Consider the following 21,125-nt stretch of genomic DNA (forward strand, 5'->3'; position numbering starts at 1 on the left):
AGTTTAGCCTCTTGAAAATTAGTAGTCTTTGCCCTGCCTTTTCTAGAAAACCTGTTATATGGTCATGTAGGAATGATTTGAGAAAAGAAAAACATATTATAGATGCTGTCTATACTATGTAAGAGGCCTTCAGTTTACAACCAAGAGTGTGAAATTGTGAGCTAATAGATGCTGGAGTGAAACTATGTCTAACTCTCTTCTACCTGCTTTTTTCTCTTCTTTTCCTCTCCGCCCCTTGAAAACAGCACAGATGGGGAGGAGAAAAGCAGACGATTCAAACTGGTACATTACGTGGGCACAAACAAGTTAGGGAAAAACATCTTTGCATGGTGAGAAAAATTCCACTCCTTTCTTGGACAATTTCTGAAGTATTTGAAACCATGGCAACTAATATAAATGTAGCCCGTGCATTGTACATTCTCAGTCTGAAACAATGAAAAACAAACTTAGGATCTTCTTAGAAAGTTAAAAATAAACATAACTTGGACAACAGACTTCAACAAGTTTCTCATTTCCTTTGATGAAAACTTATAAAAATTCAGTATTTTAAAAGAAAAATAACTCTATGCTTTTGGGTCATATAAATAAATAAACATATTTGTACACATACATGTATACACAATGTATCAATAGTATATATGCAGGCAGTATATAGTATATGCATGTATATATATTTTACATATATATACATATCCTCAGGGCTAAGTATATTTTTGGAACATAGCATTGTTGAATATTGATTATATATTAATAAATGTGATATATAAGTGTGTTAAGTGTGTATAATATGTAATTAGTATCATTCAACAATACCATGTGTTAGGAAAAACATTGAGAATATAGGAATGGACAAATAGGATTCCTGTCCTCTGGAGGCATATAGACTAGTGGGTAAGAGTAAGTATTAGAGTAAGGAAACAAGTTATGTCAGGTCTGTATTGCAGCATGGAAAACTCTGCTTAAAGAAACATTAGTTACATAACCAACAAAATGAATAAATAATTACACACAGCTCTAAAGTCAATGAATGGAAAGCACAGTATAACATGAGTAGGCATGATAGATGCAGGGGCCCCAACCCCCAGGGCCACTGGCCAGTTTTCATCAGTGTCCTGTCTAGGAACTGGGCTGCACATCTGGAGGTGAGTGGTGGACAAGTGAGCATTGCCACCTGAGCTCTGCCTCCTGTCAGATTAGCGGTGGCATTAGATTCTCACAGGAGCCCAAACCCTGTTGTGAACTGCGCATGCAACAGATCTAGGTCGCACACTCCTAATGAGAATCGAATGCCTGATGATCTGATGTGAAACAGTTTCATCCTGAAACTCCTCTCCTGGCCTACCATCCCCTCTTTGTACCTCCCCTACCCCCACCCCACCCACCATCTGTGGAAAAATTGTCTTCCACAAAACCAATTCCTGGTGCCAAAAGTGTTGGGGATCATTATGACAGAGGACTTAATTTAGATGAGGGATATGAAAGTTGTTTAGAAAAATAAAGACTCATGTTGGCAGCTTGAAAAACTACTGTGTGCATTGTTTTGGATACAGCTGTAAAGTATCTTATGGTACAGGAAAAATCAAATTCAATTAGTGAAAGTGTGAGAAAAGAGGCTAATCCTTGGCTTGCCCTCATTAGAGAAAACCAGCAGAGGGATCAATTATTTCTATTAGAGTAAGGAAACAAGTTATGCCAGGTCTGTGTTGCAGCATGGAAAACTCTGCTTAAATGTTTAGAAAACATCATCAGAATAATTTGGTGATGGAACAAGTTACTGATGGAATCAACTACTCTGGCGAAGCCAGAGGTGGTCAAAGGAGAAAAAGTTGCTGGAAGAAATACTTTTTTTTTGCACATCATTACAAAATACATATTTTTTTTTTCCATTTCACAAATATCACTTCATAAAATGCAGTGTTTCAATAATTCAGGTGGACCCATGCGACAATTAATTAAAATGCCTCACCATCTTGCTTTTTTCTGTATCTTGGTTTTAGATCTTAAAGCCTTATATAAACCCTTTTTATTCTTCTACTATAAGGCACTGTTAAATGCGTTTTCCTAGTAAGTAAATGAAACAAGTGATTTGCTGTGGGTCCTTCAGCAGAGTTGTTGGTTGACCCAGGAATGGAGCATATATAATTGGACTGTGACTTTTGTGTATTAATGAGGACCATGTTTCCTGCCCTACAATGGGAACTAAAAACTTAATACTGGCTTGAGAAATAAAATGAAATAAAAACAGCAAGTAAACCATACACGAGAAATTAGCTTCACATTATGTTGAGTTTTTCACATCCTGAAACAGCCCTGCTTCTTACCTTTAATAAGTTTGAGTTTGCTGTGCTCAGCATAATTGGACACAGCTGCCTGCATTTTCTGCCAGGGTATGAGGAAAAATTGAGTTATTATTAGACTTTGGTATAACGACCTGCCTGGCCAATGTAAATCTTAAGAATCAAGTGTTTATTGGTTGTGAATTTTCCATTGTAAGGGCACCTAGGAAGTCTCTTCACTAATAGGAGCCTGGAGAAGAAGACTGAAAAGCACCCAGTATATAATCAGAAAATTAATTGGTTGACCCATCTGTAATGTCAGAGTCAACAATAGATACATCAGACCACACAAAATTGGGCTTTCCTCAAAATGAGTAACTGCAGGCAGCAATTTTGAGGACTTGTAAGTGAAGTTCATGATGCTTTAAATTAGAGGCCTTTGTAAAAGCATTACTTTCATAGAGAAGTGGGTTTGAAATCTATCTTGGTTTGGATTTCCCCAGCAGCACACTCTGAGACAAGGATTCAAATGCAAGTAGTTTATTTCAGAGAATCAGGGAACACTAGCAGGGAAGAGAATAATGGCAGAGGGAATGGAAAATAGCCAATAAAGGGTGCCTCATTAGGCTACATAGCATAATGAGCAAATTGAGCTTAACCCCATGGGGAAACTCTAGGAGATTTTGTTAAAAATGTCTCATAATTATCCTATCTGAAATGCAAGAGAGCTGGGGTATTTATACACCAACTCCTGACACTGCTCCCAGAGGTGTTAATTCCTTGGAATTTCTGGCCGGCTGTGAGTAGGAGGAGAGCCACCTTCAATGACTTTGGAAAAAGCCCTTGGGCAAAAGATGTACAGATACTGGCAATGGAAGTCAGCTAGAATGCACTAAAAGGTTAGTAAAATAGAATTGGAAACACTAAGAGACTGTCACAAAATTCTTCTGAGTATGAGGACTTGCAGGCTAAAATGACAAATCCACTAGGTTGGTAATAACTTTTAGGACCACTATGCTGGTAGGGATTCTGAAGCAGATGGAGGGGAATTCTGTAAAACATTAAAGATGTCTGCCATTGGCAGAGCAGGATAGACTATCAGCAAATAAGCCATCGACTTGTCATCTTTGATCTAGATTAAGGGCTGGCAAAATTTTTTCTGTAAAAGACCAGCTAGTAAATATTTAAGATATGGTGGGTCACGTATAGTCTAAATCAAGTTGGCCTTGCAGTCTTGAAGACTAGGGCTGTGGGGTCTCACCTGGTGCCAGGGAGGTCTCTGGAGTCTCAGTCTTTGGGTACCAGCCTGAAATCTGTAGCCACTGGGGGCTGCCCGGTGCTGGTTTTTTTTGCAATGGGCCGGGTGTTGGAGTCCAAGGCAAAGCCCTGTGCTTACTTCTATCTCTTTCTTCCAAGTGAACAGGCTCTCTCTCCAGGCTGTGCTGCTTAGGATTGGGGGAGGCTAAATGTAAAATTGTCCTTTCTATCCTCTTCAATGTGTTTTTTCTTATTGTGTGTGACAACCAGGTACTGTGATCTTTGAATTGCTTTCCTTAGCTCTTGTGAAGGCATTTTCCTACATAGATAGATGTTTATATTGATGTTTCTGCAGGGAGATGATTGCTGGAGAATTCTAATCTGTCATCTTATCTGTCCCTTCTGAATCTTCCTTTAAAAAAAAAACATACAATATACATAAATACATATGCAATGCAGTAGTCTTCATAATGGTTATATATAAAATGTAGTTACATATATACAATGTAGTTACATATAGTTAACATAATGTGTCTGTCATTTTGACATACATATACACACATATACCATAACAACTTTAGGTAACATCAATTAATATTTCTTAAGTGCTTTATCTATGAGACAGCATGTCTTGGAAGAGCTGTATGTAAATTATTTTATTATATACTTTTAAACATAAATTTATGTATTTATATATTCATTAAATATATTTAGACCCATAATATATGCCAGGCATTGTGCTATGATTGAAGTCCACACTCACAAGGTAGAAATTAGTATCTTGCCCATTATAAAGAGGAGAAATTGCTGCTCAGTACCGTAATATGTCCCAGGTTGCATGGCAAATAAGGAGCTTAAATATGAGCACTACTCTTCTGACTGTAGGTTTTGTCTCTTTCTTTATTATGTGTCAGAGTAAAAAGAGTTCAAAAATTTCTCCTAGTAACAAAGACTTCAATGAGATTTAATGTAGTCTTAACATTTTTGCAATCAAACACCAAGTTCTTCAGTAATTCATTTCTGTTAACTACCCTCTCCACCACAGCTTTCCAACATTATTTTCCACTGCTTCTGTATAGGCTTCTTTTGTGTTGCTCTATCATTGTCCTCACTTCTTTTCCAGTGTGAAGTTGTTTAGATACCAAAAAAAAAAAAAGTTATCTATGCTCCATTAGTCAGTTAACAAATCTAAACCTAAACCACAAACACACTAAATTTATTTCCATTTATTTGACTTCTATATTCTATAGTACCTGTATTCTGGAATGCTGGAAACATAGACAAAATAAAGTCCCCAGTGACCAATCCAAAAGAAATGAAGTTGTATAAACTGTCCAGCAAAGAATTCAAAATAAGTGTTTTAATGAAGCTTGCTGCCTACAATAGTAAGTTTTTACCTATCAATAATTACCTTGAAGATAAATGAATTAAATTCTCTAATAAAAAGACATAAAGGAGAGGAGGCAGACCAAGATGGTCAAATACAACACTCCAGTGATCACCCTCCATGCAGGAACACCAAACTGAACAGCCATCCATACAAGAAAGCAACTTTCTAAGAACTAAAAATCAGGTGAGTATTCACAGTACTTGATTTAGCAGCATATCAAGGAAAGAGGGCCTGAGGAGGGTAGAAAAGATAGTTTTGAATTGCTGATACCACTTATCCCACATTCCCTAGCAAAGGCTGTGAGGCACAGAGATAGAATCTGTATGCTTGGAGGAACTGGAGTGTAGTAATTGTGAGACTCTGCATTGGAATTCAAGTGTTTCCCTGTCACAGTGGAAAGCAACACAGGGCAGAATTCAGCCAAGGCCTGCAGAGGGAGCATTTAGACAAGCCCTAACCAGAGGGGAATCATCTATCCCTCTGGTCAGAAACTGAGTTCTGGCTAGCCCCACCACCATGGGCTAAAGTGCTCCAAGATCCTAAATAAATCTGAAAGGCAGTTTAGGCCACAATGACTGCAATTCCTGGGCAAGTCCTTGTACTGTGCGGGGCTTAGATCCAGTGGGCTTGAAATGCACATTACTTAGTGAGTCACCAACTGGGGTGGCCAAGGAAATGCTTGTGTTACCTCTCTCCCAACTGTAGGCAGCACAGCTTACAGCACTGGGCTTGGGGTGCCCCTTAATGCAGATATGGCTGCAGTGACCAAAGATTTAGATCACAACATTCCCACTCCCTTTGAATACGTGGAAAACCTTCTCACTAAGGACAGGTACAAACAAGGCCAGACTGTGAAGACTGGAATGAATACTTAACTATTTGATACCTAGACATTGACAAACAACTATAAGCATCAAGGCCATCCAGGAAAACATGGCCTCAACAAACAAAATAATTAAGGCACCAGTGACCAATCCTGGAAAACACAGATATGTAAATTTTCAGAGAGAAAATTCAAAAGCACTGTTCTGAGGAAACTCAAAGAAATTTAAGATAACAAAGAGAAGGAACTCATAATTCTATCAGATAAATTGACAAAGAGATTGAAATAATTTTTACAAATCAAGCAGAAATTCTGGAGCTGAAAAATTCAATGGACATACTGAAGAATGCATCAGAGTCTCTCAATAGCAAAATTGAAATTAAGCAGAAGAAAGAATTAGTGAGCTTGAAGACAGGCTATTTGAAAATACACAGTTAGGCCGGGTGCCGTGGCTCACGCCTGTAATCCCAGCACTTTGGGAGGCCGAGACGGGCGGATCATGAGGTCAGGAGACGGAGACCATCCTGGCTAACATGGTGAAACCCCGTTTCTACCAAAAAAAAAAAAAAAAAAAAAACTAGCTGGGTGAGGTGGCGGGCGCCTGTAGTCCCAGCTACTCGGGAGGCTGAGGCAGGAGAATGGCATAAACCCGGGAGGCAGAGCTTGCAGTGAGCTGAGATCCAGCCACTGCACTCCAGCCTGGGCGACAGAGTGAGACTCCATCTCAAAAAAAAAAAAAAAAAGAAAAAAGAAAATATAGTTAGAGGATACAGAAAAAAAGAGAATGAAGCATGCCTACAAGATTTAGAAAACAGCCTAAAAAGGGAGAATCTAAGAGCTACTGATTTTAAAGAGGAGGTAGGAAAAAAGAGATTGGGTGGAAAGTTCATTCTAAGTGATAACAACAGAGAACTTCCCAAACCTAGAGAATGATATCAATGTTCAACTAGAAGGTGACGTGACTCCAAGCAGACTTAAGTAAAACTACGTCAATATATTTCATATGCATACTCTTAAAGGTCAAGGATAAAGAAAGGATCCCAAAAGCAGCAATGAAAAGTAACACACAAAGGAGGTCCAATATGTCCCAGAACAGACTACTCAGTGGAAATCTTATAGACCAGAAGAGAGTGGCATGATATATTTAAAGTTCTGAAGGATAAAGAAACTTTTATCCTAGAATAGTATATCCAGTGAAAATATACTTCAAACGTGAAAGAGAAACAAAGACTTCTAGACAAACAAAAGCTGAGGAATTTCATCAAACAAGATCTGTCCTACAAAAAAATGTTAAAGTAAGTTCTTTAACCTGAAATAAAAGGACATTACTGAGCAACAAGACATCCTGTGAAGGCAGAAAACTCACTGGAATTACTAAATATACAGACAAATACAGAATATTCCAATAACCATACCTGTGGTATGTAAACTACTTATATCTTGAGTAGAAAGACTAAAAGATAAACTATCAAATATCATAACTACAACAGCTTTTCAAGACATAGACAGTGTAAGAAGATACAATTAGAAACAAAAACTTAAATAGCAGAGGGAATAAAGTCTAGAGTTTTTATTAGTTTTCTCTTTGCTTGTTAGCTAGCTTGTTCATTTTTGCAAACAATATTAAGTTGTCATCAGTTTAAAATAATGGTTTACAAGATGTCATTGGCAAGCTCATAGTAACCTCAAATCCGGAAACTTACAACAGATACACAAAAAATAAAAATCAAGAAATTAAAACATACTAGAGATGGCCATTTCCATAAAAAGAAAGAGAGGAAGGAAGGAACAAAGGAAGAGAGGTCTACAAAACAATCAGAAAACAAGTAACAAAATGGCAGTAGTAAATTTTTACTCATCCATAGTAACATTGGATGTAAATAGACTAAACTCTCCAATGAAAGTACAGAGAGGTTGAACCGATATAAAATAAACAAGCCTTAACTATCTACTGTCTATAAGAAACACACTTCACGTATAAAGACACAAATAGACTGAAAGTGAAGGGATAGAAAAACATACTTTATGCAAATAGAAGGTGAAAAAGAGCAGGAGCAGCTATACTTACATAAGATTTAAATTTATTTTCAGTCAAAAACCGTTTAAAGAATACCAAAAACTTATTATAGAATGATAAATGAGTCAATTCAGTGAGAGGACATAACAATTTTACATATATATGCACCAAACATTCGAGCACCTAAATATATAAAGAAAATATTAACAGTTCGTGGATTGCTATACAATAATAAAAGGGAACACTCAACGTTCAGCAATGAACAAATCATCAGTAAGGAAACAATGGATTTATACTGCACTCTAAATCAGGCATTGACTGTAATTTTAGTCCATCCAATAACTTTTTATCCAAGAACTGCCTTTTCTCCAGCTGTGGCCTCAGGCTGTAAAAGAAAGATTCCAGCTGGTGGAGATTACATTTGCTGCAGGCCCCAGAGGTTCTAAAGCAGAGGTAGTAGTAAGCAGAGAGATTACAGCCAGTCCGAGGATGTTTCAATGCCTGCATATTTTGCCTGATTATGGAAAAAGTAAAAAGTTTTAATTTTACTTCTGAAGGTTTCATTCATTAAAAAGAGCATATATTAAAGATTGGAAACATCATCATATGGCTGAGTAAAGGTACCCAGTCTTTACTCTTGTGCTCCATACAAAAAGACCAAAACAACAAATAAATAACAACATATTTAACAGAGTGTCTAGGGGTTACACTGGAATTCATCAAAGAAGTGATGAATACCATCTGAGTCATGAAGACTTGGGATGGCAATATAGAAAGGGAAGCAATGCACGTGGCCCACATCAACTTTGAAACAGGAGGGACTCCCCACAGTAAGGAAAAGTTAAGCGGGAGTCCCTGGAAGACCGCATTTCCAACACAGGCACCTGCAATCCTAGCTACAGGAGAGTATCACAGCCCTAGCTGGCCTTGAGTCCAGTATAGGAATGTTCCTGGAGTCCACATGACTGCATTAATTCAGAGAAAGAATTCAGCCTGTGTCTCTTCTACCCCCATGACTCCAGAAGCCACAGCACATTAGCATTTTCAGAGAGGAGTCACCACCAGAGTGTATCCTGCCCTGGAATCAAGTAGCCCCTGCAACTCCACATTCCTGAAGCCCTCCCAACAATCCATTATATTAATCCATGAGCTGCAGCATTACAACAGCCACACCCAGCAATGAAGCCATGACTCCAGCACCCCAGCCCACACAGCACCCTGAAATTCAGGACAAAAGCAGTTTAGAACAGAGGAGAGGCTATGCCTAGGTCAGAGGGGTAAAATATGTGTGCACACCAGAACCTTATAGCTTCCTGCCCAGGATCTGCTGCCCCTGCTGGCAACCCCATCCCCCAGAGGCAAACGTGGGAGCATATCAGGTGGCCAAGCTATTGGGTTTTGCTCAGTTAGCATCTCTGCTTCCAGCAAGGCTTTTCCACAGCTTCCACACAACCACAGCCTAGGCTATTCAGGCACTTGCACACACCACTGATGTGCATTACAGTCAAATAAATTATATGAAGTGTATACTACTATGTTCACCCAAGGCCAAAACTAAAGCACTCTACCCAACCAACACTTTAGAACACATTACAGAAAAAAAAAAAAAAAAAAAAACTTCCCCAATAAATCTACTGCATAAAATTAGAAGAAGTGACTTTTTTACCAGATGCACAGATATCAATGAAGGGATATGAGAAATATGAACAAGCAAGGAAATATAACACATTTGAAGAAACACAATAGTCTGTAACAATTACCCAAGGAATAAAAATATTTGAAATGCCTGAAAATGAATTTAAAATAGTGTGCTTAGGGAAACTCAGCAAGATAGAAAATAACACAGATAGGAAATTCGACAAAATTAGAAAAAAAAGTACACTCTTAATGAGAAATTAAAAGAAAGAGATAGACATCATACGAAAGATCCACACAGGCACCTCAGACATAAAGGCTTTAATGAGAGAGATTAAAAACACAATTGAAAGTTTCAACAATAGACTAGCTCTAGAATAAAAAAAAATTGAGATTGAAGACAGATCTTTTGAAATAACCCAGTTAGAAATGAACCAAAAAAAAGAATAAAAAATAAAAAGAATGAAGGATGCCTATGGGATATATAGGATACCATTAAGTGAAAAAATATTCATATTGTAAGAGTTTCAGATGAGGAAGAGATGGGGAAAGGCATAGAAAACCTATTTAATGAGATAATAGCTGAAAACATTTCAAGTCTTCAGAGAGATATGGAAATCTATAATCTATAAAATCTACAAAATCCCAAAGATGTCCAAATACATTCAAGACAAAAAAAGCCTCTTAAAGTCACATTGTAGTTAAATTGTTAAAAGTCAAAGACAGAAAATTCTAAAAACAGCAAGAGAAAAGTGGCAGGTCACATCTAAGTGCAACCACATTAGACTAACAGCATATTTCTCAGCAGAATCCTTAAAGACTAGGGGAGATGAGGAAAATATATTCAAAGTGCTGAAAGTAAATAAAACTCTGCCAAGCAAGAAGACTATAACCAGCAAAGCTATCTTTCAGAAATGAAAGAGAAATAAAGTATTTCCCAGACAAGCAAAAATGGAGGGAACTCATCACAACTAGATCAGTTCTACACAAAATGCTTAATGGAGCTCTACATTTGGAAGCAAAAAAATAAAATCTACCAATATAAAATATATGAAAATGTAAAACTCACTGGTAGAGAGGATATAACAAATGAGAAAGAGAAAGATATCAAAAGTTATTTCTACAGCAAACCACCAGAATGGAAACATAAAGAATTAAATAGAAAGAAAAAATAAAGGATACACAAAACAACCAGAAAATAACTGACAAAATGGCAGAAGTCCACACTTCCCAATATCAATTTTGAATGTAAATGTTTTAAATTCCCCAATTAAAATATACAGACTGGCTGAAAAGGTAAAAGCAAACATATGATCCAACTATATGCCTCCTATAAGGAACTCTTTCACCTGTAAAGACACAGAAAGACTGAAAGTGAAGAGATGGAAAATACATTCCATTCAAATGGAAACCAAAATTGAGCAGAAGTAGCCATACTTATATGAGATAAAATAGAGTTTAGGTCAAAGAAACATAAAAAGGAGACAGAGAATATCATTATGTAACGACAAAATACTAAATTCAGCAAGAGGATACAACAATTTTAAATACACCCAACACTAAAGTACAAAGATATACAAAGCAAATATTATTAGCACTCAAATGAGACATAGATTCTAATACAATAATAGTTGGGGACCTAGACACTCTATTGTCATAATTGGACAGATCACCTAGACAACACATGGACAAAAAAATTGGACACAAACTGAAGTAGAGACCAAACAGATCTAACAGATATATACAGAACATTTTATTCAACAACTGCAAAAGATACATTCTTTTCATCAGCATATGGAGCAGTTTCCAGGATAAATTGTATCTTAGGCCACAAAACAAGTCTTAACAAATTTTTAAAATCAAAATTTTATCAAGTATCTGTTCAGGCCACACACAAATATAACTAGAAATCAATAACAAGAGGAACTTTGGAAACTACACAAATACATAGCAGCTAAACAACATGCTCCTGAATGATCAATGGGCTCAAGGAAGAAATCGAGAAGAAAATTGATTTAAAAACGGAGACAAATGAAAATGAAAACAAAACATAGTAAAACCCATGGAATAAAAAAAAATGCATTAAAAGGGAAGCTAAAGCAATAAATGCTTACATCAAAAAACCTCAGGGAACTAGGAAAGGAAGAATATATGCAAACCTAGTAGAAGAAAAGAAATGATGAAAAGCAGAACTATAAAATTGAAACCAAAAAAATAATACAAAAGATGAACAAAATAAAAATCTGTTTTTTAAAAAGATAAACAAAATTGACTAATTATTTAGTCAATACTTAGAAAACAGAAAGAAGAGCTGGACATGGTGGATCGTGCCTGTAATCCCAGCTTTTTGGGAGGCTGAGGTGGGTGAATCCTGCTGAGGCAGGAGAATCACTTGAACCCAGGAGGCAGAGGTTGCAGTGAGCTGAGATCCCACTACTGCACTCCAGCCTGGGCAACAGAGCCAGACTCCATCTCAAAAAATTTTTAGGGGGCGGAGCAAGATGGCCGAATAGGAACAGCTCCAGTCTCCAACTCCCAGCGCGAGTAACACAGAAGACCGGTGATTTCTGCATTTTCAACTGAGGTACTGGGGTCATCTCTCTAGGGAGTGCCGGACAATCGGTGCTGGTCAGCTGCTGCAGCCTGACCAGCGTGAGCTGAAGCAGGGCGAGGCATCGCCTCACCTGGAAGCGCAAGGGGGAAGGAAATCCGTTTTCCTAGCCAGGGGAACTGAGACACATAACACCTGGAAAATCGCGTAACTCCCACCCCAATACTGCGCTTTAAGGAAACAGGCACACCAGGAGAATATATCCCACACCTGGCCGGGAGGGTCCCACGCCCACGGAGCCTCCCTCACTGCTAACACAGCCGTCTGCGGCGATATATCCGCAAGGCAACAGCGAGGCTGGGGGAGGGGCGCCCGCCATTGCTGAGGCTTAAGTAGGTAAACAAAGCCGCTGGGAAGCTCGAACTGGGTGGAGCTCACAGCAGCTCAAGGAAACCTGCCTGTCTCTGTAGACTCCACCTCTGGGGACAGCCCACAGCTGAGGTCCAATAGGGAAAGCAGCGGGGGCGGTGCAGAGGCGAACGACTCTGTCTGACAGCTTTGGGGAGAGCCGTGGATCTCCCAACACGGAGGTTGAGATCCGAGAACGGACAGACTGCCTGCTCAGGTGGGTCCCTGACCCCTGAGTAGCCTAGCTGGGAGACATCCCCCACTAGGGGCAGTCTGACACCCCACACCTCACAGGGTGGAGTCATCCCTGAGAGGAAACTTCCAAAAGAAGAATCAGACAGGTACACTCGCTGCTCAGCAATATTCTATCTTTGGCAACCTCTGCTGCTGATACCCAGGCAAACAGGGTCTGGAGTGGACCTCAAGCAATCTCCAACAGACCAACAGACAGTCCTTCTGACTGTCAGACGGAAAACTATCAAACAGGAAGGACACCTATACCAAAACCCCATCAGTACGTCACCATCATCAAAGACCAGAGACAGATAAAACCACAAAGATGGGGAAAAAGCAGGGCAGAAAAGCTGGAAATTCAAAAAATAAGAGCGCATCTCCCCCTGCAAAGGAGCGCAGCCCATCGCCAGCAACGGATCAAAGCTGGTCAGAGAATGACTTTGACGAGATGAGAGAAGAAGGCTTCAGTCCATCAAACTTCTCAGAGCTAAAGGAGGAATTACGTACCCAGCGCAAAGAAACTAAAAATCTTGAAAAAAAAGTGGAAGAATTGACAGCTAGACTAATTAATGCAGAGAAGATCATAAACGAAATGACAGAGATGAAAACCATGACACGAGAAATACGTGACAAATGCACAAGCTTCAGTAACCGACTCGATCAACTGGAAGAAAGAGTATCAGCGATTGAGGATCAAATGAATGAAATGAAGCGAGAAGAGAAACCAAAAGAAAAAAGAAGAAAAAGAAATGAACAAAGCCTGCAAGAAGTATGGGATTATGTAAAAAGACCAAATCTACGTCTGATTGGGGTGCCTGAAAGTGAGGGGGAAAATGGAACCAAGTTGGAAAACACTCTTCAGGATATCATCCAGGAGAACTTCCCCAACCTAGTAGGGCAGGCCAACATTCAAATTCAGGAAATACAGAGAACGCCACAAAGATACTCCTCCAGAAGAGCAACTCCAAGACACATAATTGCCAGATTCACCAAAGTTGAAATGAAGGAAAAAATCTTAAGGGCAGCCAGAGAGAAAGGTCGGGTTACCCACAAAGGGAAGCCCATCAGACTAACAGCAGATCTCTCGGCAGAAACTCTACAAGCCAGAAGAGAGTGGGGGCCAATATTCAACGTTCTTAAAGAAAAGAATTTTCAACCCAGAATTTCATATCCAGCCAAACTAAGTTTCATCAGTGAAGGAGAAATAAAATCCTTTACAGATAAGCAAATGCTTAGAGATTTTGTCACCACCAGACCTGCCTTACAAGAGACCCTGAAGGAAGCCCTAAACATGGAAAGGAACAACCGGTACCAGCCATTGCAAAAACATGCCAAAATGTAAAGACCATCGAGGCTAGGAAGAAACTGCATCAACTAATGAGCAAAATAACCAGTTAATATCATAATGACAGGATCAAGTTCACACATAACAATATTAACCTTAAATGTAATGGACTAAATGCTCCAATTAAAAGACACAGACTGGCAAACTGGATAAAGAGTCAAGACCCATCAGTCTGCTGTATTCAGGAGACCCATCTCACATGCAGAGACATACATAGGCTCAAAATAAAGGGATGGAGAAAGATCTACCAAGCAAATGGAGAACAAAAAAAAGCAGGGGTTGCAATCCTAGTCTCTGATAAAACAGACTTTAAACCATCAAAGATCAAAAGAGACAAAGAAGGCCATTACATAATGGTAAAGGGATCAATTCAACAGGAAGAGCTAACTCTCCTAAATATATATGCACCCAATACAGGAGCACCCAGATTCATAAAGCAAGTCCTTAGAGACCTACAAAGAGACTTAGACTCCCATACAATAATAATGGGAGATTTCAACACTCCACTGTCAACATTAGACAGATCAATGAGACAGAAAGTTAACAAGGATATCCAGGAATTGAACTCATCTCTGCACCAAGCGGACCTAATAGACATCTATAGAACTCTCCACCCCAAATCAACAGAATATACATTCTTCTCAGCACCACATCGCACTTATTCCAAAATTGACCACATAATTGGAAGTAAAGCACTCCTCAGCAAATGTACAAGAACAGAAATTATAACAAACTGTCTCTCAGACCACAGTGCAATCAAACTAGAACTCAGGACTAAGAAACTCAATCAAAACCGCTCAACTACATGGAAACTGAATAACCTGCTCCTGAATGACTACTGGGTACATAACGAAATGAAAGCAGAAATAAAGATGTTCTTTGAAACCAATGAGAACAAAGATACAACATACCAGAATCTCTGGGACACATTTAAAGCAGTGTGTAGAGGGAAATTTATAGCACTAAATGCCCACAAGAGAAAGCAGGAAAGATCTAAAATTGACACTTTAACATCACAATTAAAAGAACTAGAGAGGCAAGAGCAAACACATTCAAAAGCTAGCAGAAGGCAAGAAATAACTAAGATCAGAGCAGAACTGAAGGAGATAGAGTCACAAAAAACCCTCCAAAAAATCAATGAATCCAGGAGTTGGTTTTTTGAAAAGATCAACAAAATTGACAGACCGCTAGCAAGACTAATAAAGAAGAAAAGAGAGAGGAATCAAATAGACGCAATAAAAAATGATAAAGGGGATATCACCACCGACCCCACAGAAATACAAACAACCATCAGAGAATACTATAAATGCCTCTACGCAAATCGACTAGAAAATCTAGAAGAAATGGATAATTTCCTGGACACTTACACTCTCCCAAGACTGAACCAGGAAGAAGTTGAATCCCTGAATAGACCAATAACAGGCTCTGAAATTGAGGCAACATTAATAGCCTACCCACGAAAAAAAGTCCAGGACCAGATGGATTCACAGCTGAATTCTACCAGAGGTACAAGGAGGAGCTGGTACCATTCCTTCTGAAACTATTCCAATCAATAGAAAAAGAGGAATCCTCCCTAACTCATTTTATGAGGCCAACATCATCCTGATACCAAAGCCTGGCAGAGACACAACAAAAAAAGAGAATTTTAGACCAATATCCCTGATGAACATCGATGCAAAAATTCTCAATAAAATACTGGCAAACCGGATTCAGCAGCACATCAAAAAGCTTATCCACCATGATCAAGTGGGCTTCATCCCTGGGATGCAAGGCTGGTTCAACATTCGCAAATCAATAAACGTAATCCAGCATATAAACAGAACCAAAGACAAGAACCACATGATTATCTCAATAGATGCAGAAAAGGCTTTTGACAAAATTCAACAGCCCTTTATGCTAAAAACGCTCAATAAATTCGGTATTGATGGAACGTACCTCAAAATAATAAGAGCTATTTACGACAAACCCACAGCTAATATCATACTGAATGGGCAAAAACTGGAAAAATTCCCTTTGAAAACTGGCACAAGACAGGGATGCCCTCTCTCACCACTCCTATTCAACATAGTGTTGGAAGTTCTGGCTAGGGCAATCAGGCAAGAGAAAGAAATCCAGGGTATCCAGTTAGGAAAAGAAGAAGTCAAATTGTCCCTGTTTGCAGATGACATGATTGTATATTTAGAAAAACCCATCGTCTCAGCCCAAAATCTCCTTAAGCTGATAAGCAACTTCAGCAAAGTCTCAGGATACAAAATTAATGTGCAAAAATCACAAGCATTCTTATACACCAGTAACAGACAAGCAGAGAGCCAAGTCAGGAATGAACTTCCATTCACAATTGCTTCAAAGAGAATAAAATACCTAGGAATCCAGCTTACAAGGGATGTAAAGGACCTCTTCAAGGAGAACTACAAACCACTGCTCAGTGAAATCAAAGAGGACACAAACAAATGGAAGAACATACCATGCTCATGGATAGGAAGAATCAATATCGTGAAAATGGCCATACTGCCCAAGGTTATTTATAGATTCAATGCCATCCCCATCAAGCTACCAATGAGTTTCTTCACAGAATTGGAAAAAACGGCTTTAAAGTTCATATGGAACCAAAAAAGAGCCCGCATTGCCAAGACAATCCTAGGTCAAAAGGACAAAGCTGGAGGCGTCACGCTACCTGACTTCAAACTATACTACAAGGCTACAGTAACCAAAACAGCATGGTACTGGTACCACAACAGAGAAATAGACCAGTGGAACAGAACAGAGTCCTCAGAAATAATACCACACATCTACAGCCATCTGATCTTTGACAAACCTGACAAAAACAAGAAATGGGGAAAGGATTCCCTATTTAATAAATGGTGCTGGGAAAATTGGCTAGCCACAAGTAGAAAGCTGAAACTGGACCCTTTCCTTACCCCTTATACGAAAATTAATTCAAGATGGATTAGAGACTTAAATGTTAGACCTAATACCATAAAAACCCTAGAAGAAAATCTAGGTAGTACCATTCAGGACATAGGCATGGGCAAGGACTTCATGTCTAAAACACCAAAAGCAACGGCAGCAAAAGCCAAAATTGACAAATGGGATCTCATTAAACTAAAGAGCTTTTGCACAGCAAAAGAAACTACCATCAGAGTGAACAGGCAACCTACAGAATGGGAGAAAATTTTTGCAACCTACTCATCTGACAAAGGGCTAATATCCAGAATCTACAAAGAACTCAAACAAATATACAAGAAAAAAACAAACAACCCCATCAAAAAGTGGGGAAAGGATATGAACAGACATTTCTCAAAAGAAGACATCCATACAGCCAACAGACACATGAAAAAATGCTCGTCATCACTCGCCATCAGAGAAATGCAAATCAAAACCACAATGAGATACCATCTCACACCAGTTAGAATGGCAATCATTAAGAAGTCAGGAAACAATAGATGTTGGAGAGGATGTGGAGAAATAGGAACACTTTTACACTGTTGGTGGGATTGTAAACTAGTTCAACCATTATGGAAAACAGTATGGCGATTCCTCAAGGATCTAGAACTAGATGTACCATATGACCCAGCCATCCCACTACTGGGTATATACCCAAAGGATTATAAATTACTCTACTACAAAGACACATGCACACGTATGTTTATTGCAGCACTATTCACAATAGCAAAGACTTGGAATCAACCCAAATGTCCATCTGTGACAGACTGGATTAAGAAAATGTGGCACATATACACCATGGAATACTATGCAGCCATCAAAAAGGATGAGTTTGCGTCCTTTGTAGGGACATGGATGCAGCTGGAAACCATCATTCTTAGCAAACTATCACAAGAAGAGAAAACCAAACACCGCATGTTCTCACTCATAGGTGGGAACTGAACAATGAGATCACTTGGACTCGGGAAGGGGAACATCACACACTGGGGCGTATCATGGGGAGGGGGGAGGAGGGAGGGATTGCATTGGGGAGTTATACATGATATAAACGTTATGCACATGTACCCTAGAACTTAAAGTATAATAAAAAATAAAAAAAGAAAAAAAAAATTTTTAAAAATAATAAGAAAGAAGATCCAAATAAGCAAAATCAGAAACGATTAAAGAGACACTATAACTGATACAGCAGATATACAAAGAATAATTACAGACTGTCATGAGAAATTAAATGACAACAAATTGAAAATCCTAGAGAAACTGAATAAATTTGCATGCACATATAACTTACCAAGACTAAACCAGTAATAAATAGAAAACCTGAAATGACAAATACCAAGTAACAATATTGAATCAGTAATACAGACTCTCCCAACAAAGAAAATATCAGTACTGGATGACTTCACTGCTAAGTTTTAACAAGCTTTTAAAGAACTAACAGCAATTCTCAAACTATTTCCAAGAGGTGAAGAGGACAGAAGTCTTCCTAACTCATTCGACAAGACCACTATTACCATGATGCCAAAACCAGACAAGAACAAAACAGAAAAAGAAAACCATAGGGCAAATTCTCTGATGAACACAGATGCAAAAATTCTCAACAAAATTCTAGCAAACAGAATCAAACAGCACGTCAAAAATATTATACACTGTAATCAAGTATAATTTATCCCAGGATGTAAGGATAGTTCAACATATGCAAATCAATAAATGTGATAGTTTTACAGAATGGATAAAAAAAATTATACTATCTCAATGGAAACAAATAATTTTAGAAAATTTATTATCCCTTCATATTAAAAACTCTCAAATATTAAGTATAGAAGAAACGTATTTCAATACAATAAAGGCCATGTATGACAAAGCCTGAGCTGACAACATACTAAACAAAGAAAAACTGAAAGATTTCCCTCTAACAACTGGAACAAGATAAAGATGGCAATTTTTACTACTCTTATTCAACACAGTATTGGAAATCCTAGATAGACCGATTAGGTGAAAAGACAAGAAGGAAGGAAGGAAGGAGGGAAGGAAGGAAGGAAGGAAGGAAGGAAGGAAGGAAGGGGCATTCAAATTGGGAGAACAAAGTCAAATTGTTTCTCTTTGGAGATGATATAAACTTACATATTTAAAAAACCCCTAAAGACTATAAGAAAACTCTTAGAACTAGTAAACAAATTTAGTAAAGCTGTAGGATACAAAAACCAACATAAAAAACTAAGTAGAATTTCTATTATACATACCAACAACAAACTAGCTGAAAAAGAAATCAAGAAAGAAGTCTCATTTATAGTAGCTATAACAACAACAAAATAACTAGGAATAAATTTAATCATATAAAGGACAGGTCTCTACAATAAAAGTATGAAAAACTGATGAAAGAAACTGAAGAGGACAAAAATAAAAAATAAAAAGACAACCCACATTCATAACTTCAAAGAACTATTAGGTTAATGCAAAAGTAATTGTACTGACCTAATAATATTGTTAAAATGACCACACTACTCAAAGTGATCTGCAGATTCAGTGTAATTTCTGTCAAAATGTCAACGACCTTTTTCACAGAAATAGACAAAACAAGCCTAAAAGACCACATATAACTAAAGCAATCCTGAACAAAAGAACAAATCTGGAAGCATCATTCTATCTGGGACTTAAAAATATACTACAAAACTATATCAACCAAGGGAGCATGGTATTGGCATAAAAACAGACACACAGACAATGGAAAAGAAGAGAGAACACAGAAATAAATCCATGTATTTACAGCAAAACTGATTTTTGACAAAGTCAACAAGAATATACACTGGGAAAAGAACAGCCTCTTTAATAAATGGTGCTGGGAAAACAGATATCCATATGTGGAAAAATCAAATTAAACCTCTCTCTCTCTCTCACCATATACAAAAATCAAATCAAAATTTATTAAAGATTTAGATGTAAGAACTGAAACTATATAACTACTAGAAGAAAACGTATGAGAAATTCTTTAGGATATTGGTCTAGGCAAAGATTTCATGAGTAAGACTTCAAAAGCATGGGAAAAAAATAAAAATAGACAAATTGAATTATTACAAATAAAAAGCTTCTGCACAGCAAAGTCAACAAACTATAGAATAAAGAGACAACTCATAGAATGGGAAAAAACTATACATATGACAAGGAATTAATATTCAAAATCTATAAGCAACTCTAACAACTCAACAACAAGATAATCCTATGTAAAAATAGGCAAAGAATTTCTCAAAAGAGACAAAAAAACGGCCAAAAAGTATATGAAAAAATGTTCAACATCACTAATCATAAGGGAAATGCAAATCAAAACTAAATGAGATATAATCTCATCCAAGTTAAAATGACCATTATCAACAAGACAAAAAGTAACAAATGCTGGCAAAGATATAGAGAAAAGACTATTTTTATACACTGTTGATGGATACATTCTCACCACCAACAGTGGATAGCTCTGTTAGTGCTAATAAATAACAAAGACATTATTAACAACCACACTCTCAGACTACATCGCAACAAAAACAGTAATAAATACTAAGGAAATCACTCAAAACCATACAATTACATGGAAATTAAACAACTTGCTTCTGAATGACCTTTGGATAAACAATGAAATTAAGGCAGAAATCAATAAATTATTAGCAACTAATGAGAATAAAGATACAACATACCAGTATCTCTGGGACATAGCTGAAGTAGTGTTAAGAGGGAAGTTTATGGTGCTAAATGCCCACATCAAAACATCAGAAAGATATCAAATTAACAACCTAACCTCACAACTACAGGAACAAGAGAAACCAGAGCAACCAATTCCAAAGATAGCAGATGAAAATAAGTAACCCAAATCAGAGCTGAATTGGATAAAATTGAGTCACAAAAATGATGCGAAAGATAAACAAATAAAAAATCTGTTATTTGAAATATAAACAAGATAGACTGCTGAGTAGCTAAAAAAGGAACAAAAGGAGAGAAGATTCAAATAAACACAATCAGAAATGACAAAGGGGACATTACCACCAGCCTTATAGAAATATAAACAGCCCTCAGAGAATACTATAAAGACCTATATGCACACAAGAGCTAGAAAACCTAGAAGAAGTGGATGTTTCTAGAATCATACAACCTCCCAAAATTGAACCAGTAAAAAATTGAACCCCTGAACAAAGACCAATAATGACTTTCAAAATTCATTCAGTAATAAAATGCTGACCAATAAAAAAAAAGCCCAGAACGAGAA

This window comes from Trachypithecus francoisi, unplaced genomic scaffold (assembly GCF_009764315.1).
Source record: "Trachypithecus francoisi isolate TF-2019V2 unplaced genomic scaffold, Tfra_2.0 Lachesis_group2, whole genome shotgun sequence".
NCBI lineage: Eukaryota > Metazoa > Chordata > Mammalia > Primates > Cercopithecidae > Trachypithecus > Trachypithecus francoisi.